The sequence below is a fragment of the Staurois parvus genome, unplaced genomic scaffold, assembly GCF_062004578.1.
Source record: "Staurois parvus isolate SC_StPar_1 unplaced genomic scaffold, SC_StPar_1.0 ptg000387l, whole genome shotgun sequence".
Lineage (NCBI taxonomy): Eukaryota > Metazoa > Chordata > Amphibia > Anura > Ranidae > Staurois > Staurois parvus.
The window spans coordinates 264,542-277,385 of NW_028318183.1; the positions used below are offsets into that span (position 1 = coordinate 264,542).

The 12,844-nt window shown below is 40.6% G+C and overlaps 1 protein-coding gene across 4 annotated transcripts in view; it reads right to left on the bottom strand.

Annotated features, from left to right (window-relative positions):
- CRYL1 (crystallin lambda 1) overlaps positions 1-12,844 on the bottom strand; it is a 245,028-nt gene that overhangs the window by 3,468 nt on the left and 228,716 nt on the right. The gene's annotated exons all lie outside the window — the stretch shown is intronic.

Here is a 12,844-nt window from a genome sequence, read left to right on the forward strand (position 1 = left end):
ACTAGTAGATTTTCGTACAAACAGTCATACAAAAATTCTCAGTACATTCAACTTTTTTTTTTTCAGTCAGACGAAGTATGTAAATATTGTTCAAAAGCAGATCAAAATTGTGTTAGCTTTTAACATTTGATTTTTAAGTTAATGGACTTTCCTTAATGAAAACGCCACACATTGTTATAACTGGTTTCGTTTGAGAAAAAAATGTTAGTTTTAGGAACGTTCATTCAATTTTTTAATGGTTGGTTAGGTGAAATTGATGTTCATTTTCAACCACAGTGACAAGACAATTCATAGAGGGACAGAAAATTTTTCTAAACAAACATTTTGAACAGTGTATGTGGTTTTCATTTGGGAAATTACATTCATTCCAAAATCATATGTTAAACGCATAAAATTTTTTTAAGTACTTTTGATTGACACTCGTCCAGTCATATTTGTTTGAAAACCTACTCGTGTACTGTACAGCCAGCTTTAAAATGAAAATTTACTAGTGTATACCCAGCTTTAATCAATTAAATCTTTCTTTACAGACTGTGGCCTGAAACATCCTGCTTTGTTTATTTTGGCCATTGCCCGTCTGTATTGGTCCTCCCCTCTAGTGCACTAGTGGATGATAGTGAGGTGAATTCTGTGTTGGGCATTAGTTGCTGAAAGCCAGCAAGGTACCTTTTTCCTAGTACACTAGGGCAGATGGGTGAAACTCTGTGGAAGTAGAGACTGTTTAATAATTGTAACTGCTGAGTTCTATGACAAGTAAAATGTAAATTCCCATTAACCATTTTGTATTTACAGGCGATAAATACTAAACGATGATTTATAAATATGCCTTATTAAAAACTGCAGCTTGGTCAACAGATATCTGTAGTCAGCTGATAACATTCATACGTCCAAATGATATGTGCAGATGCCTTTAAAGTGGTCCTTTCATATACTGTATCTCTATTGAATTCTTGCAAGCGACAGATACATCAAAACTGCACATTAAGCTATAAAATATAATGGTCACCATTCACATAGAATATGTTTCAGGCATACTATCACATCGTTAACACACATCAGAGCTGCCAAAATAAAAAATTGTCTCTTGTGATCCCAAATACTGCATTCAAACTCCTTCAGAAAAAGTTCTACCCTTCCCTCAAGAGAATCCTTCACTGTCCTTGGACATCTAACACTACTTCAGGTATGTATTCTTAATAAACAATCTCCACAAATCCTTCAGGGTTCAGTGTCTGGAAGATGGGAAGTACAAGTGATGTAAATCAAACATGCCCCTTGATGGTCTACTTGCCTGCAGTCACACTTAGGCCCAAGGCTGTGAGGGCCATGAGCTGGGAATCATGTTACCACTTAAAGGGACAGTCTGGTTTTCTGCATACAGTGCTTACATATTTGGAAATTTAAAAGAAACAATGCAGAATGGAACCCTGTATGCGCTGTCTATACTGGCATGGTTCCATCAGATGCCAACTGCCTACAAGTTCATCCTCCCTTCTCTACAAGTTCATGCTCCCTTGTGAGGACACAGTCAGGCGCACCGCTTTGGCCAACTGCACTATTCCCCAGTTTACTGTAGGAGTGTGAAGGTTGTAGATGTGCTCCTTGGAAAATCACTGCGCCCCAGCCTTCTGTCTAGGTTGAGTTGTGGCTAATATGGATCTACTAATGAAAGGACTCTGCACCCATGATGTTTCACTATGCTAGCACCCATTGGTGAATAGGTACACACCTCAACATGAGACATCTCATCTAGAAAACCTTTCCTGGTGTACCTCCTATTACCAAATTATGCACAGATTTTATAATTGTACTATACAATTTCTTTAAGGGCTTGTTCACACTGCCTGTATGCTCTGTTTTAGCGTGCGGACATCTGTCAGTGTAGTCCTGTAGTGAGGTGTGCTGGTGGTTGCCTGGGGAAGGGGGGTGGGGGGAATGGGTTTCATTCATTCTTGCAAATGGAACAAAAAGAACCAAAATCAATACAAAATAGCATGAAACTAGACAACTTTCCTACAATTACTAAAAATTAGGAAGCAGAATTGTCAAAATCAAGGCTTAAAAAAAATTCAATTTTAAAACAGTAAGGCACCCATACATGTATCAAAATTCAGCCGGTTCAGGAGGTATGGGTAGACAGAGTATGGACAGCAGGTACAGGAAGGCTGGTTGTACTGAAGTCAACCTACCGACTGACTTCTGTACAACCAGCCTGATGGGCTTTTCTACAAGGATAAGTGCCATTGGCTATAGCCGTCAAACACTGATAAGTGCGTTCTGATGGCAGGGAAGGATCCCCCGTCAGAATACAAAGCCACAGCAGGAATGATTCCCATATCCACCTCAAATGCGTGGATGGAGAAATTTATTAATTTTTTTAATTTAACCTACTGGTTGAACAAAAAAAAACATAATAATGTATGGCCAGCTTAAGCAGAAGGTAATGCTAAAGAAATGTGGATAGATGGGCAAATAATGAAAGGCCCACATTGTGTTGCAGCTCTTAAAACACCTGTAACAAGAAAAGTAAAATCCAAATTTGGCTGATAGGGAAGCAAATCTGTAGGTTTACACATACATGAGAAAGTAAATTGAGAGCTTAGAATACAAAGAAGTTTAAACTAAATCTGTCATAAGGGAACTACAGGGCCTGCCACTGCTGGCCTCCGATGAAAGGTGCCTATTATGTTCATCTACTGGTTCCAACCTAGAACAGGCATGCAAACCAGAAAAGTCAGAAATCCTTTTTCTACAGATTTGTCTGGATTTAGTTTAGAAGCAAACAGGTCAGCAACACAGACAAGCAGCTACAAAGAGAGGTCTGCAACAGCAATCTTATTTCTTTACTTTAATAAAGCAATTTCTTTATCTTGTGCCCTTAGCTCTCACAGGTTTTAAATACTTCTACTGTACAGAAAAAATTCTGTTGAATGTCTGGCGTTCCAAATCACACCATGCAGGTCTTTTTTCAGAACTTCCAGTTATTTCTGATTTCACTAAAGAAGTGTAGGTCAGGATTTTTTTGTCTTTACCTCCTCTTTTATATGTTTTGGGGGGGGGGGGCATCTCTTGGGTTAAAGGTGTCCAACAAGATGAGCAGGAAATTCTAGATGAAACTATTTTTTTTTCCAGCATGCTGAAGTTTACATTCTCATTGCTAATCTCATGTGCAATCACTTTCGGTTCTCTGACAGCTGCACTGTAAGAGGTGCCAGGGTTAGTGTGTTTCTAATGAGTTTTAAGCAGCTCCCATCTTACATTTCATTTCTACACTTTTTACCCATGAAGAAAAGCTGGCAGAACCTCATGTTGCACCTGCAAGTACTGCAGTTACAGATGAATTCTTGTGCACTAGAAACTAATAGGCCTGGTAAAATATCTGGAACACTGAACTGGCAAATGGCTAAAGCAGAACAGTCAAGTCATAAACAAGCGGAACCAGCGGCTTATTTTTTTAATGTATTAAACATACATGGGTCCAAATAAGAGTGCCCACCAAGGTATAGCATGGGAGCCTGGACATTTTAGAGAGAGAAGTCATTATAGTTAGCACGTAGATTGCGCTCTTTTACGCACCACCCTAAATCGATTTCTCTACGCACTTGCCAGAATGTACTTACAAGTAATTCTGTAGTGGTGTTGGAGGAATTCCGGCATCGACTTGCCAGACTTTATACGGATCCCACACGGGCTGATTCCCAGTCTATCTCTGACTTCTTGTCCCATTTCTCTTTGCCTACTTTGACTCAGGCTCATAAGGACCTGACGGATCGTGATATTCAAATATCGGAAGTTTTGCATTGCATTGCGGATCTGAAGACGGGCAAACGGCCAGGTCCAGATGGATACACGACTTTATATTACAAGAAATTAGCTGATGTGCTTGCTCCTCACCTTGCCGCTATGTACAATGCGATGAAGGGAGGTTTGATTTTTTCCCCTGACTCTCTGACTGCTAATGTGGTTATGATCCCAAAACCGGATAGGGACCATTCCTCATGGGCAAATTACAGGCCAATTTCTCTTATTAACATCGACATGAAAATCCTAACCAAGATCTTAGCCACTCGTTTGAATTCTTTCCTTTCTTGTCTGATTAAGAAGGACCAGGTGGGTTTCGTCCCCCACAGACAAGCGGATGATGCCATCAGACGCATTTTACAGTTACAACATCTGGCTCATACTCGCAAAATTGATATGATGCTCCTATCTCTAGATATCAGCAAGGCCTTTGACACTTTGTCATGACCTTATCTCATGTCGGTCCTTCACCATTTTGGCTTTGTTCCCTCATTCTTGTGTTGAATTTCTTCGCTATATACGTCCCCCCAAGCAAAACTCAAATATTACGGTTTTGAGTCAACGTTCCCGATTGGCAGGGAAACTAGACAAGGTTGCCCACTTTCTCCCATACTATTTATTTTGGCTTTAGAACCTTTGGCAGAAGCCATTCGTATGCATCCTGATATTAAGGGAATGGATGTAGCTGGTTCTCAACATAAGTTATCTCTGGTTGCTGACTATATATTGTTGTCAGTTACCATTCCGGGGGTTGGAGTTTTGGATTCCTTTGCAGTTCCCTCAGGTCTCCATGTCAACCCTGCCAAATCTAAGGCTATGTCGATTACCCTTTCAGCATCAATATTTGAGACTCTGAAACATTCGTTCCCTTTTCAATGACTTTCAGCCCTGCCGTATTTAGGAATCAAGCTCACTCTGACTTATGACAGACTCTATCAGGATAATTTCCCCGCTGTCTTTAGTGATTTGACAGAGATGTTGTCTTCCTGGTCTCACTATCCACTTTCATGGTTCGGTAGAATCAATGCGATCCGCATGACTTATCTTCCTAAATTATTATACGTGTTTTGAGTTCTACCAGTTCCTGTTCCCTCACATATATTGTGTATTCATCAGTGAAAACTCCTGTCTTTCATTTGGGGCTCCTCTTGACCCAAAATTAGCAAACAAATCTTATTTACCCGTATGACCGAGTGTGGGTTATCTGTCCCAAATCTTCAGGCTTACTATCTGGCAGCCAATATTGCCCCCTTAGCCCATCTCCATGCATCTCGCAATATTCCCTTGTGGGCTACTGTAGACTTGGTGGATTCCCACCCAATACCACTCTCTTCTTTGCCGTGGCTTCCTCCTATTCATCGCCCTTCATTCCTTAGTCCGATGCTGACGCTTACGCTTCATCTTTGGGATTCTATTAAATATTCCGCTGGTCTCATTTCCGCCCACCTGCCGTTACTACGTTTGCTACATAATCCATTATTTCCCCCAGGTCGTGACAATCCTGGACAGTTTGCTTGGTGGCTAGCCCATGGCTTCCACGATGTACATTCCTTGCTCTCTCCCACTCGGATACTCACCTGTGAAACTCTGCGCTCTTCTTATAATATCCCACTGCGGGAGCATTTTGGCTACCTTCAACTCTGCCACTTTATCAATACATTAATACAGGGGCATTCGGGACCATACAGGTTGACCCCCTTTGAAAGTTAATGCAGACATAGACCCCATGCTTAATCTCTCTGGTCTACTCCTCCATTATTTCTTATAGAACGCCTCCATTCTTACCATCAGCGTTGGCAGTCGGAACTCGGAGGCACTCTGGATCAGCAGGATTGGCGGACCATGACCCAAGCATTATCTAAATGTTCTAGGAATGTTGTCATTCTAGAAAATGCCTATAAGGTTCTTTATAGATGGTATTACACACCTGCTCGTCTGGCTCGTTTTATCCCCACATACTCCCCGACTTGCTTTTGGGGTTGTCAACAAATAGGCACCATCGTCCATATTTGGTGGACTTGCCCTAAGGTTTATAGATTGTGGATCAGGGTTTATGCCCTTCTCTGCACTATGTTTCACACAGATATTAAGCGCAACCCGTATGAAGCGCTCTTATTTAAACCATTAGTGGGCCTACTTCGTCCTGAACGGCAGCTGGCATCGCATCTATTCATGGCTACCAAGCTGACGATCGCAAGGGCTTGGAAGACTCCCCTCCTCAGCTTCGAGGCTGTCAAAAATCAGATGAACTTTATAATGGTTAATGAAAAGCTCACGGCTATACCGTTAGACACCCATACAAAGTTCCTGCAGACCTGGCGTCCCTGGCTTGATATAGCCCAACCGTTGAGATTCGACCAGTCCCTCTTGTCCTTATAAGATTTACATATTATTTTATTTCTCTTTTTTTTTTCCGTCGTAGTCCCCCTGGAGCCCTTTTCTTTGTCTTCGTTCCACTCTTTCCTTCTGTTTAGTCTGCATTTACGATATTTGTGCTGATTGTGATTTCTGCCTTGAGTATCGTACCAGCAATACTATATCCATTTGCCGGACTCCATCAGGAGCCCAGAATATAGAGTATCAATATGCCTTCAGTGAGGCTTCATCTTCCACCTTCCCCGCCTTCTGTATGCAGATAGTGACAACTTTTTCTTTTAGTTTATGTCATTGGTCTCTACATGTCTACCATTTTTGCAGCTTATTGTTTTGTTTTCCTTTTTTATATACGGCACTTGTGTATGAAGTTTATTTTCTTGTCTTTCCATCAGTACATACTCTGTATTATTCACCAGAAAACATATATGTTTTATTTCTGTCGGTCAGTGCATCAGTTTTTGACTGATTCTTTGATGTTCTCTATTCTACAATAAAATTCTTTGTAAAAGAGAAGTCATTATAAATACAGTAGACGTTAATTAGGTCATCTGCTGTTTTTTGTGGCACATGACTAGGTCAGTTGGCGCCAAACATAGTACATCTGAAGCTAGGGATGACAAGAAGGACACATTTGTCACAAGTGGTGCAATGCATGATGTTACATGGCAAGGAGTGGAGGCAATGTAGTGAGTTGTGCTATAGGGTACCCTGAGAAAAGAAAACTGGTACCCTGGCAAGGCAGTATGTACATAAGCCAAGACTGATGAGTATTAAATAAGGAACAAATTTGTTTTCTGTACAATGCACCTCTTGTTCAGCATAGGATCCCTAGGAATGATCATGCTCAACCAAGTATCACTGCTGCACTTTCTCTCAACAGTTTTTATTCAACATGTGTTAATAAGAGAAGCATTTAAAGTACAACTAAAAGCATAACTTTTTTTTAGTTTTGAATACGGTGGAGAGGGATTAGAACGCCTGTTGGATTTTTATTGCTATCTGTGCCTCCATTAAGGAGAATTCCCCTCTCTATTTGTCATGTTTACGGTTCTCAAAAGTGAAAGTAAATGAAAATTCCAAGTTTTGGGTTGTCCCCAGAACAGTAACAGAGAAGATATCTTCTAGTTCTGGCGATCCTGGTGACAACCAGGGATTCCCTCATTTTAGGGATTTCCTCTCACTTTCTGTTTTAGCTAATGGACAAGAAGTGAAGGGAAATCTGAAAAAAAAAAGAAAGAATTAAACAAAAGAAAAAACACCTGACATGGGTTATAATACCCCAACATGAATAATGTCTTACCTATAGTTTTACTTTAAGTTTCTTGCAGAGTTCTATTGTAAAAATATTTTATTTCCATTCATCTTCAGATGTTTGTTTGTTGGTTGTAATTTTGTTAACCACAACCAGAGTGCAGCTGACAGAACTTTTCCTTAAGGCTGCATTCACACCTTTGCTTTGTGTTTTTGAGCGCTTTTTTGGGGAGTTTGTTGCGTGTTTTTTGTACAGCGTTTTTAAAACGTGTTTGAGCTTTGGTGGTGATTTCTGGCTTTTTAATAGCCAATAAAGAAAAATAACACCTGTTTCCTCATTTGTTGCTAGGGTTTTCAGATTTCTTCGCTTTTCCATCAGCTTTTATTTAATGTTTTATTTTTATTCATTTATTATAATTTTTTTTGTTAGGGTAAAGGGTTTAGGTTAGGTGTTAGGGTTAGGATTAGGGGTTAATGTTTTATTTATAGTCTTATTTATTTTTTTTGTTAGGGTGTTTATTATTAATAATAATCCTGTTAATTTATTATTGTATTATTATTAATAATAATATTAATAATAATTTCCCATTTGGCTTCAAGCAACATGGAGTGGGGATGTGAACCATCTCCATTTAGTGTAATTTTTTTTTTCTCCTCAAGCATTTTGGAGCTTCAAGCTACTAATCGCTTAGGTGTGAATGGGGACTAATAACCAAATCTTTAAAGTGTATTTCTACATTTGCAGCCAAACTGGGATAAAACCCACTTTATATTTGTTTCATGTCCCATTCACACAGTATAATTTAATTATCACATTACAGCTTACTTTTTTTAGACGCTCTGTTCTGAACCTTCTAGCAAGCAAAAATCTTTCATTATTCTCTTTGTTTATGAAGGGATTGGGCAGATATGTTTGCCAAAATTACTCTACTGTGCATGCAGATCTTCATTATCGGTTGCAACCATGATCTCTGCAGTGGTGTATCATCCATATGTGCAATGTGTGCTGTGCATATGGGCCCCATGGGTGGTGGTGTTGAAAGGGGGGTGGCACTGTGTCCTTACACAACATTGCAAGATCTCTCTTTGGGGAAGGAACCAAGTGGTGCTGTGCATAACACTCAAGTCCATGTCTGCAAGAGAAGTAGCCGAGTGGGAGCTGAACCACATGGCTGCCAGGCATCTATACTATGTAACAAGTAGGTGCTACTCAAGCACCCACTGGTAACATGATAGCTGTCATTTTACAGGAAGAGTAAAGAATGTTTCATTTGGTCCTCTCCTCCTGCTGCTCCCCCGACACCCGATCACCACAAGTGCTAGAGCTGCAACAAAGATCCATCTAGCACTTGTAATGTGGAGGAGGTTAGGCACTGGGGGAGTGGCAGGGGGAGAGGATCAGATGAAACATCCCTTCCCCTCCCTGTGAGATGACAGCTGTCAAGTAACCAGCGGGTGCTTTGATTGCGCCTGGTTACATAGCATAGATGCCCAGCAGCTGTGTGGTTCAGCTATTATTGGGCTGCTTCTTCAGAAGGCATGGGGTTAAATGTTAAGTAACCAAACTACGAAAAAGCCTAGATAGAGTTCAACAAATCCCTCAACATTCTACTCAGAATACATGAAATATAAAGAATGAAGAAAGGGAGAATGAGGCTGCTGTGGTCATTGAAATATAGCATATACACTTTAATAATACACAAACTCTTAAAATATATATTGCATGTATACTCTGCTTCTTAATTTGCAAGTATTTATAGAATACTGTGATTTTTGCATATTTCACAGACATAGTTGGGGGCTTTTAATTTCACTATGGTGTGTTGTTAACAGTTTGTGTATATGTATTGTATATGTTATATTTCAATGCTATAATTGAATTTCAGCGGCCTCATCCTCTCTTTCTTCATTATTTTTCTGTCATGTATTAGGAGTAAAACGTTGGGGGTTTGTTGAGCTCTAATCAGGCTTTTTTCGTTGTTGGGTTTCATATTGGTCTTTACAGGGAGTTTGCATCCCCTTCACAACGTTGATAAGAATTGACTTTTGGACCGGAAGACAACAGTGTCATATTTGTATTATTGTTATGTGTGGCCCACTTGGCTCCTTCTCTGGAAACATCACAGATCACGAGTGTAACTTGCTGAATCACGTGCACAGTAGGCACATGGGTCTGAAAATTCCACCAAATACAGATTTCTAGCTACAGATAAGCTGTGCAGTGGAGGGCTGAACTGTGGGATAGAAGGTCACTTATTACTGACCTTAGAATCACTTACTCCTGACCCCGGAAGTCTGCATCACTTACTCCTGACCCCGGAAGTCTGCATCACTTACTCCTGACCCCGGAAGTCTGCATCACTTACTCCTGACCCCGGAAGTCTGCAGCACTTACTCCACTTACTCCTGAACTCTGCAGCACTTACTCCTGACCCCTGAAATCTGCACTTACTCCTGAGCTCTGGCTAACTCCTGACCCCTTAAGTCTGCAGCACTTACTCCTGACCCCTGAACTCTGCCTCACTTACTCCTGGCCCCGGAACTCTGCCTCACTTACTCCTGGCCCCGGAACTCTGCCTCACTTACTCCTGGCCCCGGAACTCTGCCTCACTTACTCCTGGCCCCGGAACTCTGCCTCACTTACTCCTGGCCCCGGAACTCTGCCTCACTTACTCCTGGCCCCGGAACTCTGCCTGTTTTACTCCTGACTTTGAACTCTGCAGTACTTACTCCTGACCCCTGCCTCATTTACTCCTGACTCCTTAATGCAGGATCACTAACTACTGATCTCTGAGCCATTTACTCCTGACCTCTGAAGTCTGCCTTACTTACTAATGACCTATGCACCACTGCACCTCTGCATGCTGCTTCCCTTTAAGTCAAAGCAATATTCAGCACATTGAAAACCACACCCACATTTTGCTACAGCACACGGTGAGCACCGTACTTTTTTCTTGGACAGGAGGGCCCAACTTATGATCCTGCAAACAGGCCCAATGCTTTCATAAAACGCCCCTGGATCTCGGTATCATTTTTTTTTATTTACATATGGCAATCAACTGTTTAGTAAAAGTGATCTGGATGGCTGTACACATACTGTGTATATGAGAAGATACAACAAACATATATTTTGACTGCAAAAGTGGAAATAAGCTTCTAAAGCAGCTGCTAGGACTAGTCCTCCTTGATAACCACACCCATAGTGCAGTTGTCAGTACGCCTCCTTCTTGATAAACACACCTTTCCAAGCAGTTGCCAGAACTCCTCTTCTAATGAATGCTTTGTAGCTGGCTTTTGCTAGATTTCTGTGTAGCCCATCTGGCCATATTGAGAGATCTGTCAACTACATAATAAAAACGGCCCCAAAAGACTATCTGAAACCAAAAAATTCCTTTCAGACTATACTGCAGTGATCCCCAGTCACAGAGGGAATGCAAATCATACTACATGGCAGACTTTCCAACTTGGCACACTGAGTTCAGATCCACTCACCCAGTTCACCTTTTGCAGGGAGTGTTTGGATTTTGGAGAATGTTTTTAATCACAACATATATGTATACGTATGTCTAACATATTAATTTAGAAGGGATCTGACACCCATTCAAAGACATAACCAAATGTCAGAAATCTACTTAAAACTTGCCTCTGTTACCTGCAGACCTTGTGTCAGAAGATTCCCCATTCCACACAATAGGGAATTTAGTAACATACTGTATATGCAAGGTGGATAATAAATATTTTAGAACACAGGGCACAGTAATTGTACGCCCGGTAACTTTTCTCTGCAGTATCACCAAAAACAAAAGTGACAATGGTCCAGAAATTACCAAGACCCCTCGAATGCCTTCTCAACTGTTTTCTTGTTTGTACTAATCCCCAACCAATGGACTGTCAGTTACATCATCACATTACAAAGGGAGTGCAAATTCTATGCCATGCCAAGAATTCCAACTTTCTAACACATTGATGCGCTTTTGAACAGCTTACCCTGTTCATTTTTTGTACAGAGTGTTTAGACTCTAGAGAATGCTTTTTATTATATGTTATATGTGTATGTCTAACAATAATTCAAAAGGGGCCTGTCACCTATTTAAAGTATAACCACATCTGCCATTTTTTAGATTTTTAGTTCAAAAACTTATTTTCTGACCTGCTCTGTCTCTGCAGAAGATTTCCCCTTTGCTTTATATTGGATAGGTGGATATCAAAGTGCTGTGGAGGCTGTGCCTAAAAAGAGGCAAGCAAGAGGGCAAAAGGCTAGTCATCGGTATTGCCTTCAGACTCCCTGCAGCTGATTTTTTTTCCCTTTGCTTGTGCAGGTGGCCATTGGTACAGTGAGATTTAGTGAGATATATCACCAAATCCCACAACTAATTTGTGGGACTAGCAACGCAAGGCAGCGATACCTTTGATAATCTCACTACAGATATACAGCTATTGAAAAGGTCACATGCCAGAAGTGCAATGCTATTTTTCAGGAGGCATTCAAAACAAAAAAAAGGTATATTTTTCAGGCTACCACTTAAGCAAAAATGCAAATTTTTTAGATGTTTTCAATAAGGTAGTAAATCTATACTTTTTGAATTGAGGTTTATATTAAGGACTTTTTTGTTTGTCATAAAATGGGGAAGAATTAGAATGTTTCAGGTTCTGAATGCTGTCTGTTAAGATTGTTCTTTTAGATTGTAATTTCTGTCTTTGTTTTATCCTGTGCTGAGTAACATTTGACACTTGGATAGGAAGTGAGGGGAAATCCCCCTTAAAGAACACGTAAACCCAACATTTCATATTCCTGATATGTGCCTGCTGTACCATGTACTTGTATGAAAATGTATCCTGTTCTCTTTGTATTGCTTAGTTTGTGTGAAATCCCTTGTGTTCCTGCCAGTCCCCCTGATCTCTTATTAAAACTGACCACACTAGGCAGAAGAGCACAGCGTGGTCAGTGTTTTAGCTGTTATGGGAACTCAATGTGCTCTCCTCCAATGATCACACTTGTCCTGACAACCCCCCCCCCCCTTGCAGAGCCTTTTAATGGGAAGATCAATGTGCTGCTGTTTCTCCTCTCCAGCTCATATGCAACTGAGAACAGAGGGAATGTGATCACTTATAAAAAAGGGGAAAAAGGTTTCTATAATGTTTTTATATCTATACACAAATGTTTTTCATTGTTAAACTGAATGGGTTGTTTTACAAGGTGAGGGTTTACATATACTTTAAATGAACACATATTGCAAAAAAACAGTGAGACAAAGGTTTTAACCATTCCCCACACTATTAGAAAATGTATTTCTACAGCTGTGTATATGTGTTCTTGTTGGGGGATTTCCCCTGATATTCTGTTATGTCTGACACCAATCAAACTGACAGGGAGCACAGAGATTTAACTTCAGCCTGGGTTCACACTGATGCGGCG